The 23,308-nt window shown below is 43.8% G+C and overlaps 1 long non-coding RNA gene across 2 annotated transcripts in view; it reads left to right on the top strand.

The window, feature by feature from the left end:
* LOC116557005 overlaps positions 1-23,308 on the top strand; it is a 46,696-nt gene that overhangs the window by 13,105 nt on the left and 10,283 nt on the right. The window contains exon 2 of one of the 2 annotated variants that reach the window (XR_004271313.1): positions 1,030-1,394. The exons of the other annotated variant lie outside the window; for it this stretch is intronic. This is a non-coding gene — a long non-coding RNA (uncharacterized LOC116557005). Of the gene's footprint in view, positions 1-1,029; positions 1,395-23,308 lie in introns of those variants that run through there. 2 annotated transcript variants of the gene reach the window in all.

Raw genomic sequence — 23,308 nt, 5'->3', positions numbered from 1 at the left:
TTGAAGGCCTCACCTCTCAACACTATCGCATTGGTAATTATGTTTCAACATATGAATTTGGGGGGGACATATTCAGACCCTAGCAATATATAATGTAGTTTTTTTCTTCCTATAAAAATTTCTTTGGCTAATTTATGGCCAGTATGCTTTCCACTGGGATGTTGGTACTAGCCAACTGGGCTGTCTACTGAAATGAGTTTGTCTCAGGTTTCTGGGTAGGAAACTTGTCTCCTTAAAAGTGACTTTTAGGGGCCAGGCATCATGGCTTATGCTTGTAATCTCAACAATTTGAGAGGCCAAAGCGAGGAGTTCGTTTGAAGCCAAGAGTTCAAGACCAGCCTAGTCAGTGTAGCAAGACCCCATCTCTGCAAAAAATAAAAAAAATTAGCCTGTCATGTTGGCACATCCTCTGGTCCTAGCTACTCAGGAAGCTAAAGTGGGAGGATCACTAGCCTGGAAGGTCACGGCTGCAGTGAGCTGTGATCCTGCCACTGCAGTCCAGCCTGGGAAACAGAGCGAGACCTTGTCTCCAAAACAAAACAATACAAAAAGTGACTTTTAGATGTGTGCCCCTCACTGAATAATTTTCATCATACTGACGACACAGTGCTTGGGAGAAAATCCATTGTGCATGTTTAAAACTCCATTTTAATGCTACAAGGGTAAAATGCGTGTCGTGCAAGAAGATAAGCCACTGGCTTTGGTATCCAAAGCAATAGCTGCCTCCCACCCACATTTGACTAATGTTAGCTTCATTGCTTGGTGCTGTTATCTCTTGTCGCTATGAGTTTCTGAATCAGAAGGACAAGAGGACAGTTAGCTCCACGTCATGCAGCCCTCCTTTTGCCCTTAGGGAGCAATCTGGGTGCTGGATTCTGAACCATCCTGCAGAGAGAGTTCCCAAAGGTGTCAGTGGGGATTTGTAAGCAGGAAGAAGTTCTGGATATTTAAGGGAGAATTCTGCCATGCAGATCTAAGAACCCAGCCCACAGCTCAGAGTGAACAATTTTTAACTTTTGACTTTTCCAGAAAATGAAGACTCACCTTCCTAGGTTTCAAAGGATATCTGCTAGTAATATGTTGCTGGAGACCCATGTCCTACAAAAGATCCAGTAATTTTGGTGAGAGATCTCCAAGGCAGGTGAGGGAGGTAAGGGGTTCATGGGGCTATTTCCCCAGCACTACCAATGCCTTAATAAAATATCAGCTGCTGTTTGACAACAAACAGAGACACACTATAAAAGCACAACTGTTCCTTTCAGACTGTATTAATAGAAAAAATCTGGTAAACAAGAAAGATCGGTACAAGAATGTTCCACCAAGTAGATCCAATTTCTCAAAGGAAATGTTAATCCCTACACATGACAGGCTTTCACATTAAAAAAAAAAAAAAAGTGAGTCATCGTTGTATCACTGATTATTTTAAGCAGTTTTATAGAGGTTAACGGGTGTTGGAGTCAAAGAAGCCTTTCTTTTTTATTTCTTTTTTTTCCCCTTCAGATATTTGTAAGGAATATTACAGACATATTCTTAATGAAATAAAACATTAAAGTACATTTAAAGATTTATATGTGCCCCTCTCCAATTTCATTCTACTCTTTTCTCCCTAAAATAAACTATATCCTATCTTAGTTTTAAGTATGCTTTCTAATATGTGTCAATAAGTGAAGTACAGTACTGCCTCTGCATATGTTAAATTTTCAATGGTAACTACTGCTAATAATTTGTGTCTTCTTACAGAAATGTCTACAAATATACAAGCATACATACATATTTACATAAAATAGGCTCCTATATACCTATCTACACCTTGTGTTTTTGACTTACTATACCTTAGATAACTTTTTATATTCATGTAGATCTATCTAATTCATTTTAATAGCTGTACATTTCATGTTAGAAGTGGCTTATTACCCCAATTCGTATTGATGGGCATTTAATTGTTTAATTTCCCTTATTGCAATCATTTCTTTATTATGAATATTGCTGAAGATGTTTCTGTGTACTCATAAAAGTATATCTGTGAACTAAGTTACTAGAAATGGAACTGCTAGAGCAAAGGATTTCTTCAGTTTATATATTTTTTTTCAGTTTATATTTTTAAAGACATAATTGCTCTTCAAAAAGTTTGACTGTCTATTATAATTCTGGGTATTTTCAAATGACTTAATATTAGACAAGCATTGGTGGAAAATGGCATTTTAATTAGCATTTCTTTAATTACGTTTGAGATAAAAGCTCTTTTCATTTGTTTATTGGCCCTTTTATTTGCTTTGAACTGTGTATTCAAAGCCTTTTCTCATTTTTAAAAAAGATTGAACCCCTTTTATAAAGACTAACAGGTGTTGGAGTCAAATGAGTCTTCCTTTTTTTATTCTTATTTTCCTTCAAATATTTGTAAAGACTATTACAGATATATTCTTAATGAAATAAAACATTAAAATATATGTAAAGATTCATATATGCCCCTTTTTCAAATTGCTATAAAAGTACCTTTATGTATTAGGGAAATTAACTCCATTCTCCTATGAATTGCAATTTCTTTTTAACCAGTTCATTTTCTTTTAACCTTTACTTATGGTATTTTTGATGCAAAATTTAAATAGTAAATTTGCTTATCTTCTTTATGATTTCTGGGTTGTATCTTATTCAAGAAAGTATCTCCTCCACCCAAGAATATCTCCTAGTACTTTCGTGGTTTCATTATGTTATAGTTACATCTTTATTCATCTGGAATTAATATTCATGTAAGAAACGAGATAGGAATATTTTTTTCATTGCACTAAGTCCTCACACCATTTACTGAATAATCTTTCTTACCCTGATTAGAAGTGCTGCTTGTATCATTTCTGTTTTATCCTCTATTCTGAGCCAGTGATCTTCTGAGTCATCCTGCAATATCACAAACTCTTTTAAATTGCTGTAGTTTAATAATGTGGTTTCATATCTAACACGGGTAGTTTCTTTAGATTTATATTTTTTTGGAGAGTAGCTACTAGCCAGCTCCCATATACCACCAAATAAAGTATTGCTATTATGCTATGAAAAACATGCTTAGGCCATGCTGGGATCACAAAGCACAGAATAGTCAATTCCATTTGAAGGAGAAAGATAGTAGAGGAAGCTTCACAGAGAGACTGTCAGGTGTTCGAAGGTTTTCTTTAAAGACCTGGAATGTAACCCTCTTTTGTAGCACATGAGATCTTCCATTTTTGTTCCGTTCTTGGATGGGACAGTTAAGAAGTTCTTATTTAGAAGAAGTACAGGCTTCATGCCCTCAATAGCAAGATAAATAACAAAGATCCCCTGGTGATCCTAAGGTGCTGTGAGGGATCGAACCAGCAACTCCTCTGCTGAAAAGCCTTAGCTGGATCCTCATCTTTAAGTTACAAGACGGCAGGTTTTGTTTGTCTTAAGTTTCTTTCTTACTCTAGCCTGACTCTTTGCCACTCAAAGATTTCTTATTGAACAGTTACAGAACTAAACTGGGGCATTGCTAATAAGTTTGCCTCACAAAACTGGAGAATTCCAGACCCTGGAAAAAAAATTATCTGATAGGAATGTTGCATAGAAGCCAGGAAGATTGGATTAGAAGACATTAGAGTTCCTTCCACTTTTCAGTAAGCTGATGGTGCTGTGAAGAGTCTGGTTGGAGTCATTTTTTAAGTCATTCTGAAGGAGCATTGTTGAATCCCTGTAATGTCCAGTGGTTAACGTTTGTTGTAAGGGAGATTCTGTCTTAGCTAAGATGTAAGCCTATGTGGCCCTCTGGAAAGAAAAGAGGTCGGGGACATGTGACTCAGGGTCTGTGGCCAGCACACCTCCTTCACACCTCCTCTGTCTCTTGCAGGTACCAGCACCCTCCCTGGTTCAGGTACAGAATGAGGAATAGGTTTGTGTGAGGTGGGAGACCTGCAAGGGCTATTGCAGGATCATTTGTAGAGCTGCCAAAATGAAATATATTTCTCTTCCCAAGACATGTGCAGTACCTTTGCTAGCTTCTTTTTGAAGACAGATTCCCTTTTTTGTTTACACCATAAGCACTCAATAAATAGTATGCCTCGGTAGTCATAATAATCCCCGGTTCCTTTAAGAAACAAGCCAAGCTCATGAGTAAAACCAGCATTAGTGGACACCAAACAACTGTCGCGTTTCAGACACCTCACAGCCAGCTTGGTAGCCAGTGACCTTTCAGTGTGAGCTGGCTTCTTGGTGTTACTGGAGGTGAAGCAACTGCTTTTTCAGAGGCACGGGGCTGCCCCAGACAGCTGTGTTTGCTGAACTGTTTGATGTCACCTCTCTATTTCGTCCAGAAATAGAGATCTGAGAAAAGAAAAAAAACAAACAATGGCAAGGTCTAAATGTAAACATAATACAGCAATGACAGTGGCTTGTCGACTTAGATCATGGGATGCTTCATAGTGTCCAGGCTGTAGGCAGCAAAGGGAGGCTAAGCCAGGATTTGTGGGTCCCCATGTCTCAATCAAGGTCTTCAAAAATCTGGATTAGTTTAGTATGTAAATTCCTCATTCTGCCCTTGCTTAACTGGAGAGTTTGTGTCTGGGCTTCTGACAGCGAGGAGAGGCTAGAGAAGAAAGAACAGTGGGTAATGGAATGACCCAATAGAGTATTTGTCTCAGATGTCTGTAGAGAAGGAAACAAAGACCCTCTAACATGGTGATGTGGTGCAGTGGTAGGAACCTGGAGCATGTCTGGAGGAGAGCCTCCTACCTCTGTTCCATGGTGATGTGGTGCGGTGGTAGGAACCTGGAGCGTGTCTGGAGGAGAGCCTCCTACCTCTGTTCCATGGTGATGTGGTGCGGTGGTAGGAACCTGGAGCGTGTCTGGAGGAGAGCCTCCTACCTCTGTTCCATGGTGATGTGGTGTGGTGGCAGGAACCTGGTAACAGCACCTTGGACTAGTCCTACTCCAAAGAGGGTTAGAGAGACTGTACAGTTTTATGATACTACTCACAGGAGCCAAGGGAGTTTCACAAGCCAAAATAATTACCCAAACCTTACAGCTCTGCTTATCAAGCTCTTGCTTTTCACCACCATTGACACCAAAACCAAATATGTATGAAATATTCACAGAAAGGGGTGAGCTTACTGTGCCGGGAACTTTGTTAAGAAACAAAATTGGTCCTAGGCCTGACAAGCTCATCCTATCATTTTGGAGGTGGAGGTAAATTTTCTTTCTTTCTTTCTTTTTATTTTTTTGAGACAGAGCCTCACTCTGTCGCCAGGTGCCAGGCTGGAGTGCAGTGGCACAATCTTGGCTCACTGCAACCTCCGCCTCCCGGGTTCAAGCAATTCTCCTGTCTCAGCCTCCCAAGTAGCTGGGACTACAGGCACATGCCACCATGCCCAGCTAATTTTTGTATTTTTAGTAGAGACGGGGTTTCACCATGTTAGCCAGGATGGTCTCGATCTCCTGACCTCGTGATCTGCCTGCCTCGGCCTCTCAAAGTGCTGGGATTACAGGCTTGAGCCACCGCACCTGGCCCTTTTTTTTTTTTTTTCTTTTTGAAAGGCAGTCTCATTCTTTCACCGAGGCTGGAGTATAGTGACACGATCTCAGCTCACTGTAACCTGTGCATCCCAGGTCCAAGCTATTTTCCTGCCTCAGCCTCCCAAGTAGCTGGGATTACAGGTGGGAGCCATCATGCCTGGCTAATTTTTGTATTTTTAGTAGAAATGGAGTTTCATCCTGTTGGCCAGGCTGATCTCAAACTCCTGACCTCAAGTGATCTGCCCACCTCAGCCTCCCACAGTGCTGGGATTACAGGCATGAGCCACTGCACCTGACCTTGGAGGTAAATTTTTAACATGGGAAAATGCAGGAAGTGACATCTGCTGGAAAATGAGGTCATGATGCTCCGTGGAGGAGGGCCCTGATAGGAGCCTGGAAGGAGGAGGCCGCTGGCAGCAAGGGACCAGAGGCACAGCAAGTCAGAATAGCATGATGAGAAGGGCACAGAAGTGACATGTTGGGAGATGTTGTTGCCATGTTGTTGCATGTCTCCCAACAACAAGCACATGAGCATCTTTGTAGGACAGAGCAGATGACAGCGAGCAGATGGCAGGTTCAGCTGGAAGGGGGTGCAGGATGGGCAGGCATCCCTAATTACCTAGCCCAATATCTTCTCTTCCTCCTTAATAACCCAATCTTGATTTTTAGCTGAGCTTCTTGATGCTCAGAATCAAAGAAAACACATTCCAACCTCCTTTGCAGTTAAGTGTGAGCACATGGCTGGGCTCTAGACATGTTCTAGGGGACTCTGGGAAGGTACATGTCCATTTCCCCCTTTCTTTCTGCTCCATGGACTGCAGATGTGGTGGCTGGAGTTCAGCAGCTGACTTGCACTAGGAGGTGATTTGAGAATGGCCTATGCTGAAGTTTATAGAGAAGAAAAGAAGGATCCTGGGTTATCAATAATGTCTCGAAGTAGCCTAAGACCGCTTATCTCCAGACTTGTTTTACGTGAGAGAGAGTTTTAAGATACAGTTCTTTAGTATTTTTCTGTCATATGTATCCAGATTGTGGTAGGCTTAGAATTTCAGGATAAATTACTTAAATCGAATTCTTTAGAGACTGAGAAATGCTACAATTATAAAATTAATATATTGGTTATATTTTGGGCTTCTATTATACGTCAGACATTGTGGTGGATGTGAAGGAGTGTCCAGCTGATTTTCTGAAGGCCATACGGAGATGATTTTGTGGTTCATTTAAGATGAGTTTATGTTTGGCTGTCACTGAGAACTTACATAGATTTCTCATCTCTCCCTGTGAGATGAAAAATATCACTGCCATTGACACCAAAACCAAATATGTATGGAATATTCACCAAAAGGGGTAAGCTTACTGTGCTGGGAACTTTGTTAAAAAACAAGATATTTGTAATGCATGTCACTATAGGTTAGGTGGTGTACTTGAATGGCGCTGTCAAAGCATCCGCCAAACTCATGGAGTTAAATGGCCAGGTAAATCCTTCCATTGGTCTAAAATTCTAAACTCTATAATGAGCTTCCTTTATCTAGTAAGTCTTCCATTTTACTTTGACTCATCACAAGCTATTAGAAAGACAGTCTTGCTTTTGCATTCACTGCCCAAGACCACCTAGAATATACCAAGTTCATGAGAGTGTTTGGCTAAGTGGGAAGGGGGCATTTGGAGCATTTTAAAAGGAAAGAATATCTCTAATGCTCGGTTAAAAAAATACACAGGGAGTGACTCTAACAACTCTCCTATTTCCTCCCAACACTCAGCCTCAGCTCTGAATCAAATACGGGGTTGTGCTCTGGGCTGATTTTCTTTTTTTTTTTTTCCAACAGGGTATTGCTCTGTTGCCCAGGCTGGAGTGCAGTGGCATGATCATACCTCGCTGCTACCTCGACCCCGAGACTTAAGCAATCCTCCTATCTCAGCACCTGCAAGCAGCTGGGACTACAGGAGTGTGCCACCACCCAGTTAATTTTTTAAAATTTTTTCTAGAGATGGGGTCTTGCCATATTGGTCAGGCTACTTTCAAACTTTTGGGCACAAGATATGCTCCCGCCTCAGCCGCCCAAAGAGCTGGGATTACAGGTGTGAGCCACCATGCCCAGCTTTCAAGGCTGATTTTCTAGCAACCTCTCAGGTAAGGCCCATGCTGCAGGTCTATCAACCACACTTTGGGTAGCCAGAGTAGGCAGTGTCACCTGTCTCAGAAGTGTTTTTATCTTAGTATTTTTTTTTTTTTTTTAGACGGAGTCTTGCTCTGTCGCCCAGGCTGGAGTGCAAATCGCGTGATCTCGGCTCACTGCAACTTCTGCCTCCTGGGTTCAAGCCATTCTTCTGCCTCAGCCTCCCAAATAGCTGGGACTACAGGTGTCCACCACCACACTCAGCTAAATTTTGGTGTTTTAGTTGAGACGGGGGTTTCAACATGTTGGCCAGGCTGTTCTTGAAATCCTGACCTTGTGATCCACCTGCCTCAGCCTCCCAAATTGCTGGGATTATAGGTGTGAGCCACCGCTCCCAGCTGTATCTTTTATCTTTAGTGTCATGCACCCTGTGCCAGCCTGGATAACATCCCAGGCACAACAAGAAAAACATCGATGACCCTAACATGTTTGTGCTATTCTAATGCTAAGAGGGGCAAACCCACAATAGAGATCTGTTTTTATTCGTAAATACTGTCCTCTCTTTTACAGTAGTAATTTCTGATAAAGAAGATGTTGATGATGTTAATCATAATGGTAGCTAACCTATTTTTTAGTATTTATTATGTGTCTGATAGTGTAAGTGCATTCCATGCATTATTTAATTTAATGCTACCAGTAACTGTACAGTAGGCACTATTCTAATCTCCACATTTTACATGAGGAAACTGAGGCTCAGAGAGGCTAAGCAGCTTTCCAGGGTCACATGGCAGGCTCACAAGCCTAATGGCAAATATTTCTCTGCTCCTTGAAGAGGATTAGCAAGTCCTCCTTACTGCTTCCAGATAGGTACAAGCTGAGTGAGGGTGCTGAGCAGAGAGTTTAGGCCAATGGAAGGATTTACCTGGCTAGTTCTGAAAGCAGGACATCAATTTTAACTCCCTGGGTTTTGAAGATGTTTTGACAGTTCCCTTCAAGTGTACTCCCTATAGTAATGTACTCTTAGAATATATTACAGGGAGAGGGAGATGAGAAGTATCTGTAAGTTATCACTGACAGCCAAACACAAACTCCCTGCTTACAACTGTATCTTCTTTCTTAAAACTTCAAAGTGAATATGTCTGGCATATGGGGACAAAAGTTGTCCTCAGGAACTATGAGTCATAGTGACTTTAGGAAATGATTATTCAGCAAAATGATTTGACACCAGACAGCAGTCAGGGAACTATTTCAAGATGTCTTAGAGTCTTGGTGTTGGAAGGATCCCGGAGGCTGCGGGCCCCCAGTGGTCCTAGTCAGAGGCTGTACAGTCATCCCCCGTACCTTTGAACCACAGCCGCCAGTGCCTTGCCAGGCAGGCTGCTGCTTTTTCAGGCAGCTCTAGTTGTTAGGAACCCTTTTTCTGTGCTAGCTTCACTCTCTTAAGCCTCATTCCGCCCTGTGGAGCCCCTCAGATTTGGTCTCATCTGTCCTCTGTATGACACTAATGTATGCCTGTTTCCAAGTTCCTACTCCAAGGTTGCCTCCTGACCAAAAATAAAGCCAAAAATGAGGGGTGTTTGTGTGTGTCCTCTGGTGCTTGAACACTGAACATGCATGTTTATGCTCACACTTGCTAAGTGCTAGCTGGGATCATTGAGTTTTCTTTTATTTTCTTTGAGATGGGGTCTCACCTGCGGTGTTGCCCAGGCTGGACTCCAACTCCTGAGCTCAAGTGATCCTCCTGCCTCAGCCTCCCGAGTAGCTGGGGGGACTTTAGGTGTGAGTTTGTTTATTTTAAAGGTGGCTTTGTCCAGTAATCTGTAGCCGAGAGCATTTCACTGACCTTGGGGGCTAATACATGGGACGGGGGTGCTGTGATGAGAGGCGCTCCTGGGAAGGTGAGCGCCTTTGTGTTATCTCAGTCCCTGGCACCTTCTGGGGTGGGCATGCAGATGAGCTATCATTCTAGAAAACTCCAGCCATGTCTGCACACTCCTCTCAGTCTCGTAGGCACACACCCTAAGCTCTGAACCAAAGGTAGGGCTGCTGCCCCAAAGCCCATGTGGCTTGTTAAGAATCTGAGAGACTGTAGGTCACTGCAGTCCCAGAGGCATCCACCAGACATGAGGACAAACAACGGGAGACTTCAGCCTTGGTGCAGGCAGGCTCAGGAGGGGCCCAGCTGTGTGGTTAGGAGACGGGGCTCTGGGTCAGCAGTGCAGCTTGTTGGTGGAGCTACCGTGGCAAAGTTTCTTACCTTCTCTGCTTCAAGGCCCAGTGTTGTTATCTGTCAAACTTAGGGAAGATCTCTTCCTTGTAGGCTTTAGATGTTTACTTAGTAGCTCTCAATTTCCTTTCTCTCTTGGCTAAAATTTTGAATGTGGAGGCAGGAAACCGCTACTGAATATCATTTACTTGAGATCTCCCTTGTGGCTCATTAGAGGCAAAAGAAGGGGTGTGTGTGTGTGTGTGTGTGTGTGTGTGTGTGTGAGAGAGAGAGAGAGAGAGAGAGCATGCCAAAGGCCACTGCGGGTGAGGTGGGGGGGTCGGATGAACACTGACCTGGGAGAGTCAGGACCCCTGGATTTCTAGGCCTGGGCTCCACTGCTTTCTGGTCATGTGGCTTTGGGGAAGCCACTCTACCTTTCTAAGCCTCATTTTCTCCATTTCTAAAATGAATACCATAAATAGGAAGTAATTTCTAGTGTATTATGCTACTCAAAACTTCTGTTCTCACTTGTTCAAGTTTTTTGTGTACCTACTGCATGCCGGGAACTAATTCACAGCATGGAACAAGCCCCCGCGGTCTGTCTCTTAGTAGCTTGTGCCCCGGGGAGGGGGCAGCTCATACCCCAATAGACAGCTCCAGAAGGTGGAGGGTGATGAGCAGCTGCAGGCAATACAGCAAGGCAGCAAGGGCACGGAGGGCGATGGGCAGGCACTGAGGGAGGAAGTGCTGTTTGAGCAGGGAGCTTAAGCACTTGAGGCAGGGAGTCCGGGATGTGTTTAGGGGAAGAATGTTCTGGGCAGAGCACTGCAGATCTGAAGCCCAGAGCTCCCGGCAAGGCCAAGGGGGTTGTAGCACAGTCACTGGGGAGGCCTGAGCACAGAGGGGCAGGAAGTGGGGCTAAGGCAAGGAGATTGGATTTCATTCTAGTGGGAGGGTTTGGTTTTTATTTTGGCTCTCAGACCTGCGTTTCAGTCCATGTGCAGCAGGTTAAAACACTGCTTCTCCCATCTCCTTCCCTGCTCTGTGGCAGTGGTGGTGGTTTTGACACTGGAGGGTGGGACATAGAGGTTGGGGTGAGGAGGAGGGAAGGATGGAGCAGGCCTGGCGGGGCTTCCTTGGAGAGCATGTGGAATTAATGGCAGAGGAAAAGAGGCAGGAAAGGGTGTGCATTCCTGTTTATCTTGTATTTCCAAGCTCTGAAGTCACTACTTGGAAGGAGGAGATAAGCCCTATTTCCTCCCAGTTTTCCCTTTATTTTCTCCTGGAGTTAGAACACAGAGAGAATTGATATTGATGCATATGATTTGTCTCTCAGCTAACTTTTAAAGTATTTGCAAGGCTGAATGATTATGTGTTCTGCATCCAGTGTTCCTGTATTCTCTCCCAAAGTCATTCTTTCCATAAAACCTTTTGAAATCAAAGAAGAGAAGGTCACAACTCTCCCAGCCTCAGATCTTTCCTGGGGTGGCAGAGGTATGGCATGGACGGGGTGTGCTGGTACAAGTGGGCATCTATTCTCCAGAAGGGTGAATTCAAATGCTCGAAAATAAAGTAATAAAATAAAAACAATAAAGTAATAAAATAAATAAAATAGCAAGGCTGTGGCTGGAGAAATGAATCTAAAGAAAGCAAAGAACAAACACAAAAGATCCACATTGCTCAGCTACTTCCCAGACCTCCAATCAGCATCAGCCCCTCTGTTACCTAAACTTGGGTCAAGTTGAAAAACTCGAAATAGCTGGCTTTTGTTTTGTCTTTTCTCGAAGCTCACCTTCCCTGGAAGCCTGGAGTGGAGGGTGAGTCCCAGAGGATGGGGAGCAGGAGGGAGGACAGAAACGTGGACAGAGTGATGCCCACTCCCTAATTAGCTTCGTAATGTCTGAGACTTGAATTTGAACTTGCTTTTCTGTAAGCTAAAGTGGCTCTCTGGCCATCCCTAAATACTCAGCTAAAGACACTGCCCAGTCCTCAGAAGGACAGTAATACCCTTTCCAAGATTTACCCATGTGGACCACACTGCACGTAGATGCCTCTTCGTAACTCAAAACCTTCCAAAGCATCATAAGGGCAAGATTTGATCCAGGTGGTATTCCTAGCTGTCTCCTGCTCATCTTCTCCCATCGTTCTCTCCCAGCCTCCTTGGATCCTCTTTTACTTGAATAGCACATTCCTCCCTAGGGCCTTTGTATTTTCTCTTTCCTCGGCCCAGAATGGTCTCCATCAGACATGCACTTGGCTCACTCCCTCATTTCATTGTGGACTGTGCTCCAACTTCTCAGGGTCTCCTTCTCAGGGTCTCCCTGGCTCTCCCAGACAGCTTGTCCCTCCTATGAGAATATTTACCTGTCCATGTGCATATGGTCCGTCTCCTTCACTAGGATGTAAGCACAGGAGGAATGGGAATTCGCCTGTGTTAGTCATCACTATATCCATAGCGCTGCAAATGGTTCCTAGCACATACTTGGTACTAAATAAATATTTGCTGGAAAAATGCTTTGATTTGCAGAGCAGTCATACTTGCTGGTCTACCCAATGTCTCCAGCATGAGCTCGTTTCACATGCCTGCAAGTATCATTTGCATTGATTGTATCTCCTGGTTGTGTGAGTGTGTGTGTGTGTGTGTGTGTGTGTGTGTGTGTGCATGCGCATTTGCATAAGAATCGCTTAGTAAAAGTGCTACTTTATTTGATTTTTGAAAATTGTAAAATAGCCATGACTGCAAGGTCAGGAGCCCATTTGGCCAGCAAATAGAGGGAAACTTGAGAACTTCAGCCTTGCGGGTTTCCCCTTGTGCCCAGTGAGATGGGCCGGCGTATACTTCTCTGTCGTCTCAGCCTGGTTAGGACAGAGGGCAGATGCTGCCTATGATGTGCCTGGCCTCTGGGGAGTGTTGAGGATGGGTCTCAGAGAGGGGCTCCAATACAGCTGGTGGTGATGGGAATAATAACACATGGACCCAGGTCTCCCACCCCCACACGGCAGCCGAACCTTGTGACTGCAGCCACATGGGCTTGGGGAGTTGTTTGATTGCGTGTGTTTGGTTTCCCTGTTTGCATGGAGCAGTTAAAGGTCATGAAGAGACCTCAAGACCTCTGAGTTCCCCTCACTTGGTTTCCTCTTTCTTCCCCAGAGCGCACAGCCCATGCTGTGTGAAATACCCGCAAGACGGTGTCAAGAGGAAGGTCATCACCTATGTACCATTCACACAGCTTTCAGTGACTAGGTCTTTTGGTCTGGCCTGCTTTCATAAGCACTGACGTTATTTAACATCTGCTAATCCAAAATTCACCAAGGACTTATATTTTGAATCTTTTAGGCCATTCAGTAACTGTTTACCCAATGCCTGCTATCATGCATTAAATGTTTATTTTTATTTATTTATTATATGGGGATGGAGTCTGAGTCTGTTGCCAGGCTGGAGTGCGGTGGCGCAATCTCGGCTCACTGCAACCTCTGCCTCACGGGTTCTAGTGATTCTTCTACCTCAGCCTCCCAAGTAGCTGGGACTACAGGTTTGTGCCACCATGCCCGGCTAATTTTTTGTATTTTAGTAGAGACGGGGTTTCCCCATGTTGGTCAGGATGGTCTGGATCCCCTGATCTCGTGATCTTCCTGCCTCAGCCTCCCAAAATGCTGGGATTACAGGCATGAGCCATCACACCCAGCCTAAAAAAACTAAGTTCTGCCTTGCCTCAAGAGAAAAATCCCAATACCTGAAAAGGTGGGGGAGGGGGTGAAATTCTACAATTCTACAGCAAGCTTCTACTGGGGTAACTGCAAGGGAACTCTGTACAGCCACAAGGCTTTAAAGACCATGGTCAGAAAACCTCTAGGCAAGATTATTTTTAAATGTTTAATATATATATATATCGTGCATTTTTTTTGCTTTCTTCTTTTATTGGGTTTTTTTTTCAACCTATATATGCCATTAATTCCTCATGATAATCCTATAAATGAAGTCCAGTTATTCTTCATTTTACTGAGGAGAGAGAGATATAAGTTGGTCAGATAATTTTCCAGAGATCATATAGCTGGTAAGAAAATAAATCAATTTTGCCTAGAAAATCAGTTTCATTAGATATTAATGAAATTATCAAAAATAATCCATGGGAAAACAGCAATAGTTTGAAGTTTCTTTAGAATTTTCTTATTAACTTTAAATTGTTTTTCTCCATACCCTGTAATGAAGGTTCTTGTGGTTCTTGAACATGAATGGATGTAAAGTCAAGCTGCATCCTTGGTAATGCAACGATAGTCTCTGTTTCATGGTTGTAGCTAGAACCTCCTCTGAATCCACTCAACAAACTAGAATTCTTCACAGTCGTGCTATTCTCAGTATTGTTAGCATCAACGTTACGAAGTAGATTTAGAATATATATATATTCATGTCAGGTCTGTGCCAATATCTGATTTTACGCAACATACCCCCATTTGAAACCCCAGTCTGGCTAACCCTCTGGCAAACTACTGAAATCCACACTGCTTGGCAGGTAGACAGGCCTGAGTATAAATTCAGAGAGAGGAAGGCCTCAGAGTAACCAGGCGTAACATCTAAAACACTGATACCCAAAAATGCACAATCTAGATAGGTCAGAGTTCTCTAGATTTTTTGGCATGGTATTGTTCAAACCACAGCAGGCAATGGAGATTCTGACCACTGAACGTGAGGTATACTTATGGTAGTGTGGTCAGTTTAGAAGTGGCAGGAAGCACCTCTCTTCCTGGCAACTGAAGTGAAGGCTAGTTGCCCTGAAAACTCAAATTTTCTGGATCTTTTCTCAGGCAATATGGGAAACAGATGGTGAGCACATAGTCATTCTCTTTCCCATCTGATCCTCCCAGAAACTGTCTGTGGTTGACCGGGAATGCCAGTTCTTAAGTCACGATGGTTCTCTGTTAGAAATAACGCTATTTGCATCTAAGGATAAATACCAAAATACAACTTTTTCTAGTGAGGCATAAATTGGATCTGTATGAAATTACACATTTTGAAGAATTGTAAATGTCTGATATTTCTGAAAACACATACACTTTAATGAGTTAATTTTCGTTTTACTATTTCTTTTCCTTTTGTCACATGTCATCTTTCTATAACTGACATGTTTAATAATATAATTATTTTCAATCAAATGATTGCATGTAAAGTGAGTTGCATTAAACTAATTGTAAAGATCATAATGTATCAAATCAAATGGTGTTTACACCAAAATCAGAAATCCATACACACACCCTACACAGGTATGTGCACACATGTTTGTGTGTAGTGTATGGAGAAACAGAAACACTGAGTTACAGCTTTTCTCACCCAAAATGTGCACTTAACATTGAAGTGATACTCACCTTTAATTACAAGGTGTTGTTTCCCAGGCAAATCAGCCAGTCAAGTCAATTGTCTATCACTTTTTAAAAGATGGAAAAGAAACTGTATAGTGGCTTGTACCTATAGCTCCAGCTACTTGGGAAGCTTGAGCCCAGGAGTTCAAGGCCAGCGTGGGCAACACAGTGAGACTCTATCTCTAAAAAAGACCTAAAGGGCCAAGTGTGTAGCCCAAGGTTGCTCAGAGGTAAGGGGAATATCTGAGACCAAGGCTGTGTGTCCAACTCGTGTCTCAAATTCCACAATGCCCTCCAGGCCCATTTGCTGCTGCCTTGGTTTTTCACACCTGAGAACCTTTGCATTCCTGTTAAGTCAGGAAGCAGTTCAGTATACAAGGGCCAGAGGCTAGGGGTAGATAGGCAGCCAAGGTGAATCCCAGAGGCTTTTTGAGATCCGTTCATTCATTCATAACATACATTTACTGAGCAACTACTATATGCTGAGTTGCATAATACAATGCAGAGGACCTTGTTCTAACAGATGCCTCAATCTGTGAAAACAAAGTGGTGGCGGGGAGGAAAGAGGGGGAACTGTGTAACAAAGTAACAAAGTACCACCAACTGGTGGCATACAGCAATAGAAAGTTATTGTCTTGCATTTCTGGATGGTAGAAGTCTGCAACCAAGGAATCAGAAGGGCCAGGCTCCTTCTGAAACCTGGGGGTGAATTCTCCCTGTCTCTTCCAGCTTCTGGTGTTTGCTGACAATCCTTGGAGTTCCTTGGCTTGTAGATGCATCACTCCAAGCTCTGCCTCCATCGTCAAACCCGTCTTCTTTCTCCCTTTGTGTCTCTGTCTCTTCACATGGCATTCTGCTCTCTGTCTCTACTTCTGCAAGGACACCAGTCATGTCGGATTAAGAACCCACACTGCTGAGTCTTTAGTTTCATTCATTGATAATACTTGCTTTAATCACTAAAAAAAAAGAAAAGAAAAGAAAAAGAACCCACGCTGCTCCAGGATGACCTCATTTTAACCCACTACATCGACAGTGACCCTATTTCCAAATGAGGTCACAGTCTGAGACCCTGGAGATGAGGACTTCAACATATCTTTTAGGGGTACACAAACCCATAACACCCTGAGGTCCAGTTTCAAAAGATTTTCAGAGTTTCACAGGATTCATCTCCTAGCTTACCCCACTCCCTCTTTGAAACCTCCTGACTTACTAAAAAATAACTTTTTAAAAATGCTGTAGCAAGATTTGCAGGATTATACATATTGTGGAATACTTCAAATGTTTTAAATTAACCATTTATAACACAAAATAGAGTGCAATACAACTATGTTATTCACAAGATAATTACAGAATTTACTTTGAAAATATTAATTTACAGTATACTTGTGGAAGTGGGATGCAAGTTTTAAACTCCCTAAGAAACGACAATTTATTTTAATCCTGTGGGTTTATCTCCGGCAGCAATTGTGTGCCTCATGAGTCATGACTTCAGACTCCTACGTTGGAGGCACGTTGCGATAGTGAGGCTGGGCCAAGGGACCGGCTCCCCACAGATAGCCCTGCTCGCACTTAGGAAGAAGCCATTTTTTATTGACATGTGCCTCGTTCCTTCCCTTCTACCTGCTGAGCCAACACACGCTGCCTTTGCTCTGACATCACTCTGCTCACGTCCTCATGCTCCTGACTCAGAGCACTGCCCGGCTGTCTCCTGTCCTTTCCTCATCCGCATCTCTCCCATCCTTTGCCAAAGAGTGGACGTGCTACTGTCCAGGCCGCAGGTGGCTGCTATTTGCAGCAGTGAGCTCTGCAAACAACATCGCGCCTACCCCAGGTCTTAAGCCTGTTTGCTCTTGTTCAGTGACCTAGAGAGGTCTCAGGGCTCAGAACCATTTTCTCAGTGCTTCCAGTGTTCCCCCGGGATATTGTACCTGGAATATACTCTCCACATTTTGATGGAGAGGGACTGCTTTACCTGACCCCACTGCTACTGCCCCAGAGAAATAGCAATAATAACCAATATTTATTGAGCAATTACTGTGTATTAGGCACTCTGCTGGGCTTTTTATACGAATCCTGTCATTTAATCTGCATAAAACATTATGAGGCAGGAACAAATATCATCCTCACTTTACAGATAAGGAATCCAAGACCCAACGCAAGTAGGTTACTTGTGTGAGGCCACACTGTTAGTAACTTTTTGTTTTTTGAGACAGGGTCTCACTCTGTTACCCAGGCCTGAGTGCAGTGGTGCAATTACGGCTCACTGTATCCTTGACCTCCCAGGCTCAAGCGATCCTGCCACCTCAGCTTCCCAAGTAGCTAGGACCACAGGTATACACCATACCTGGCTAATTTGTATGTGTGTGTAAGTTAAGAAGGGTCTCCCCATGTTGCTAAGGCTGGTCTTGAACTCCTCGCCTCAGGTGGTGCTCCTGCCTTGGCCTCCCAAAGTGCTGGGATTACAGACATGAGCCACCATGCCCATCCAACACTGTTAGTATCTTTGCAGAGCCTGGCAACCCACACTCAGGTGCTCTGACCCCAGGGACAGGACTTTTCATCACTCTGGCCCTGTCTTGCTCTGTTTGGGAATGCTGTGACAAAATATCACAGACTGGGTGGTTTCAAAACTACAAACATTTATCGCTGACAGTTCTGGAGACCAGGAAGTCCAAGATCCAGGTGCTGGCAGATTTGCTGTCTGCTGGGGGGCCCGGGTTGAGAGTCTACCTGGTTCAGATAGCCATCTTTTCAATGTGACCTCACATGGCACACAGGGCAAGGGAACTCCTTCATTCCTCTTTTGTAAATGGCATTAACCCCACTCATGAAAGCCTCATGACCTAATCAACCCCCAAAGGCCCATCTCCAAATATTCTTTAAAGAAAATTTTTTTTTAGCCAGGCGCGGTGGCTCAAGCCTGTAATCCCAGCACTTTGGGAGGCCGAGGCGGGTGGATCACGAGGTCAAGAGATCGAGACCATCCTGGTCAACACGGTGAAACCCCATCTCTACTAAAAATACAAAAAATTAGCTGGGCATGGTGGCGCGTGCCTGTAGTCCCAGCTACTCAGGAGGCTGAGGCAGGAGAATTGCCTGAACCCGGGAGGCGGAGGTTGCGGTGAGCCAAGATTGCGCCATTGCACTCCAGCCTGGGTAACAAGAGCGAAACTCCGTCCCAAAAAAAAAAAAAAAATTTTTTTTTTAATAGAGATGAGGCCTCACTACATTGACCAGGCTGGTCTCAAACTCCTGGCCTCAAGTGATTCTCCCATCTCGGTCTGCCAAAGTGCTGGGATTACAGGCATGAGCCACCACACCCAGCCCAAATATCCTTACCCTGGGTATTATGTTTCAACATGTAAATTTGGTGGGGCATAAACATTCAGACCATACCTCGCCTGCCGAGGATGACCTATGGAGGAACCTGGGTGGATGGATGGATGGACAACAGAGCAATAGATTGATCCCTGCACAGACAGCTTGACTGGCCTGCTCAAGGACACGCCAGGCCCTTCAAGTACACACAGTCACAGACACGCTTGTGAGGCAGTAGCTCTCGGGCAAGGAGTTTGGACTCCTGAGCGACACTACCTGGGTTTGAATCCCAATACCATCACTTGCAAGTTGTGTAACCTTGGGCCAGTTTTTTCCACATCGGTGTGCCTCAGTTTTCTCTTATGTAAAAAGGTAGAATTATCATAATATCTTACTCATGAAATGTTAAGAGAGGTAAGTAAAATTAGGCCTGTTGAGGCTGGGTGCGGTGGCTCATGCCCGCACTTTGGGAGGTCGAGGCGGGTGGGTCAATTGAGGTTCGGAGTTCGAGAACAGCCTGGCCAACATGGTGAAACCCTATCTCTACTAAAAATACAAAAATTAGCTGTGTGTGGTGGCACATGCCTGTAATATCAGCTACTTGGGAGGCTGAGGCAGGAGAATCTCTTGAACCTGGGAGGCAGAGGTTGCAGTGAGCCAAGGTCACACCACTGCACTCCAGTCTGGGTGACAGAGCAGGACTCTATCTCACACACACACACACAGAATTAGTGCTTTCTGAATGTTGGCTAGTATAATTATTACAATTATTTAACAACAACAATACCTTACTTTTATACCAAACCTTTCAAAGCTTGTGGGAAACGTTTTCTCATGTGAGCCTCAACCAGTGCCATGTGGTTGATAATGTAAGTGTTTATGTCTAGTTTACAGAAGAGGAGTTCGTTTCAAAGCATTCAGAAATGTGAGAAATCCTACAGCCAGCGTTGGTAGATGCAGAAGCCAGGTGGGCTGACTAAGCTCGGAGGGTAAGAACTGCCCTGGGGAATACTGTGAAGGATGAGAAAAATCTGACTTTAGCTCTGCCCTCCTTCACTCTTCACTGCTGCAAACTGAATTGTTCAGCTGTGGTCCCCCGAGCTCTCATACGGCTATAACGGGCTGTTTTTCACGTGCCCATTGCTTGTTTAAGCAGGGCACTGGAGGGGCCTCAAAAACCCTGCAGAATGGACGGTGGTGGTGGCATTTCAGGCACTCCTTGAAACACCTGAGGAACTTAACACATTGGCTTTCTAGACGGTAATCCCAGCAGCTGACGGAGAAGAGTTGGAGGCCTGGATTCAGGGAGGTGAGTAGGGAGGCCGTATTGATAAGTCAGGTAAGAAATATTGATTGGTGTGAATTAAAGCAGTGGCAGTGGGAGAGAAGACAAGAGGTAGGGAGAGAGAGGTGGGCGGTGGTGCTGAGGGTTTATGTTAACTGAGTGAATGTGGAAGATGATGGGGAGCTGGGGTTGGGGGTGCAGAGCAGCGAGTTTTCAACCTTCTTTTTTTTTTTTTTTAACATTAGAACCACTTGGTGGGCTTGTCAAAATAGAGATTGCTGGCCCCCTACCCAAGAGTAGTGCTTCAGTAGGCTAGATGAGGGACCACAAATTTGCATTTCTAACAAGTTCCCAGGTGATCCTAATGCTGCTGGTTCTGGACCTCACCTGTGAGGATACAACAGCGAGATGGCTGTTTGCAAACTATGAAGAGACCCCTCAACAGACATTGATTCTGCAGCACCTCCATCCTGAACTTCCCAAACTCCAGACCTGTGAGAAATAATTTCTGTTGCTTAAGCCTCCTTGTCTATGGTCTTTGTACAGCAGCCCAAACTAACACAGTCAGTGGCTTACTGACTCAAAGAAATAGCCAAGTCTGGTATTTTTGGCGACAAGAATAGTGAGAAACTATGAGATAGTAATCTAGTTACGTGTTCATCTTGAGTGAGTATCCGACAAAATCCAGGACCTGATTAACAGTTTGGAACTGACTTCTGCTTCTTGGAATAGGCAAAAAATAGTCCCACATGTAAAGAAGATTAAAATTTATTTAGCCCCTATTTCCAGGGGCTAAATGCACTGGCATCCTTAGAATACCTAAAGGAATTATTTCTCCACCTCTCCTAAATTCTCTTTATTGGCTTTCTCTTTCTCTAGTTGCACAAAATGGGAATGAATGCAGAGTCACGAGACTCATTGCTGCTTTACCATGGCCACCTAATGGTTCCACCGAAAGGCTCCACTAGGAGCCTTCTCAGGAACTACTATCCTAGAGAATAGTGTGGTTAGGTTTCAATGTAGCTTCTAGGAAGGAATTATACACAGGTGGGCTGAGAAGATGGAGCAAAGCATGTTAGGTGGGCTAAACGGCATGGACAGTAACATGAGACTGTGTCCTGCCTATTCAAGCGGCCTCTTGAAGGCCTGAGTGTGGTAGAGATAAGACTTTACATAACCAGTGCCTTTGCAGTATATCTGTTTTTGAAAGCTTCCCTTGCTCATGTTGTGATATAGCCATTGGATTTAATGAGTCTTAGTGTGAGTTGTTCCAGATTCAGACACCAAGAGGATTTAAATGAAACTACTTTATTTAAAAAGCGCAGGCAACTCCAGGAAAGAAAGGCATGTTTTACAGGGAAGAGAAGGTGGAGACATTAAGCCACAGGAAAACTGAGTTAAGTGCAAAGCTCAAAATGATCCCAACCAAGGTGGGAGGCAGCTGCGGCATTAATACGATCACTCTTGAGAGTCATGATTGAGTGCTGTATCTGGTGACAGGTGAGGCATGTTGAGTCCTTACCACTTCTGGTCTGCAGCTTGCTTCACTTAATCCTGGGGAAAGAACCTCAGGCACAGAGATGCAGGTGCTGGCTTTATAAATGGTGGGAATATATTCAAAGGGCCAGGGGAAAGACCGTGCATAAACACCATCTGGGGCAACCTCTAACTAAATGCCAATAATGGTCTCTGTTAAGGCTCCTGGTCTGAACTTTCAGGTGACTCTGGCAAAGCAACAATGGGCCTTGTGACCCTGTGTTCATTCCCATTTTGTGCAACTAGAGAAAGAGAAAGCCACTAAGGTGAGTTGATCTGGGATGGGGAAGAGGATTCCTTTTGGTATTCTAAGGATGTCAGATGTTTAGCCTCTAGAAATAGTGCATTTTAATCTTCCTTACATGTGGGACTCCTTTCTTATTCCAGGCAGCAGAAGTCAGTTCCAAATGGCTAATCAGGTCCTGGATTTTGTTTTGGATATTCACTTGAGATTAGCACATTATTAGTTTACTCTCTCATTTTTCTCACTAAAAATACCATACCTTGGGTAGTCTTTTGAAATACTGTTAGTCAGTTTGGGCTTTTATACCAAGATACCATAGACTGGGGGGGCTTGAACAACAGAAATGTATTTCTCATAGTTCAGAAGTCTGGGAAATCCAACATCAAGGTGCTGGCAAACTTAGAGTCTGGTGAGAGCTCTCTTCATGGTTTGCAGGTGGCAGTCTTCTGATTAATTCATCACATGACAGAGAGAGAGAGAGAGAGAGCAAGAGAGCTCTGGTCTCGTTCTCTTCTGATAGATATACTAATCCCTTCATGGTGGCTTCACTCACGTGAGCTCATCCAAACCTCCCAAACGTGCCGTTTCCAAATACCATTGCATTGGAGGTTAGGAGGCACACAAACACATAGTTCATGACAAATACTCTTTCCTGAAACTCATATTTTCCTGGGCATTTAAATTGGGTTTTCGTTTTACTGTTGATTCCTCCAAGTCTCTGCAGCCTTGGATTCATTTTTTTCAATCAGCTGGAATCGTATTGATTTTACCACCATTTAGAGCTAAGCAAAATGACAGAGGAACCAAATATTTCTGCTACTTGTTAAGCTCCTGGGGTGATCAAATGACGCACACCTGTGACCAATGAGGAACTGTACTAGTCATGTTGAAAGGTCCTTTATTGCTTTTCATAAAAAGGAAAAGCGAAAGGAAACAGAAATATTTTAGGTAAAAAGTAATTATTAGTCCCAGTGGCTCCTGAAAAGCTCTGACGTTCATTGACATTCCTCTTGCATATTGTCTTGTCCAGAGAAGTTAACCAGTAACTATTGGGTAGCTTTAAACACGTTTTAAAAAATAAAAATCCAGGCTGGAGGCAGTGGCTAACACTTGCATTCCCAGCACTTTGGGAGGTGAAGGCGGGTGGATCACCTGAGGTCAGGAGTTTGAGACCAGCCTGGCCAACATGGTGAAACCCATCTCTACTAAAAATACAAAAATTAGCTGGGCATGGTGACATGTGCCTGTAATCCTAGCTACTGGAGAGGCTGAGACAGGAGAATCACTTGAACCTGGAAGGTGGAGGTTACAGTGAGCTGAGATTGTGCCATTGCACTTCAGCCTGGGCGACAAGAGCAAAACCCCACCTCAAAAAATAAATAATAATAAAAATCTGGGGTATCATTCATATTTCTTAAACATATAACATTGCTATGTAATGTAATGTAATATAATGGTTTTAAAATGGTATAACATTTTTTCTTGGAGGTCAAATTAGTCTTGTTTAAAAGTTACCAAGTGTCAATCTTCAGCTATAAATTCATCCTGAGACTCAAGATATGGGACATCTATTTATGGAGGATTAGCTGTGGTGTCTGTCACTCAGCAGCCCAAGGGGCTGGGAAGAGGTCAAATTTTAAAGTAAACTCACCCATGGGTAGGATACTTGGTGCAATGACAGAGCTGAAAGGGTCATTCACCTCACTCATTTGACAGATGAGGAAAATGAGTCC

Source organism: Sapajus apella, unplaced genomic scaffold (genome assembly GCF_009761245.1).
Source record: "Sapajus apella isolate SASKATOON/1434 unplaced genomic scaffold, GSC_monkey_1.0 scaffold18, whole genome shotgun sequence".
NCBI lineage: Eukaryota > Metazoa > Chordata > Mammalia > Primates > Cebidae > Sapajus > Sapajus apella.
This window is presented reverse-complemented; position numbering and strand designations above follow the sequence as displayed.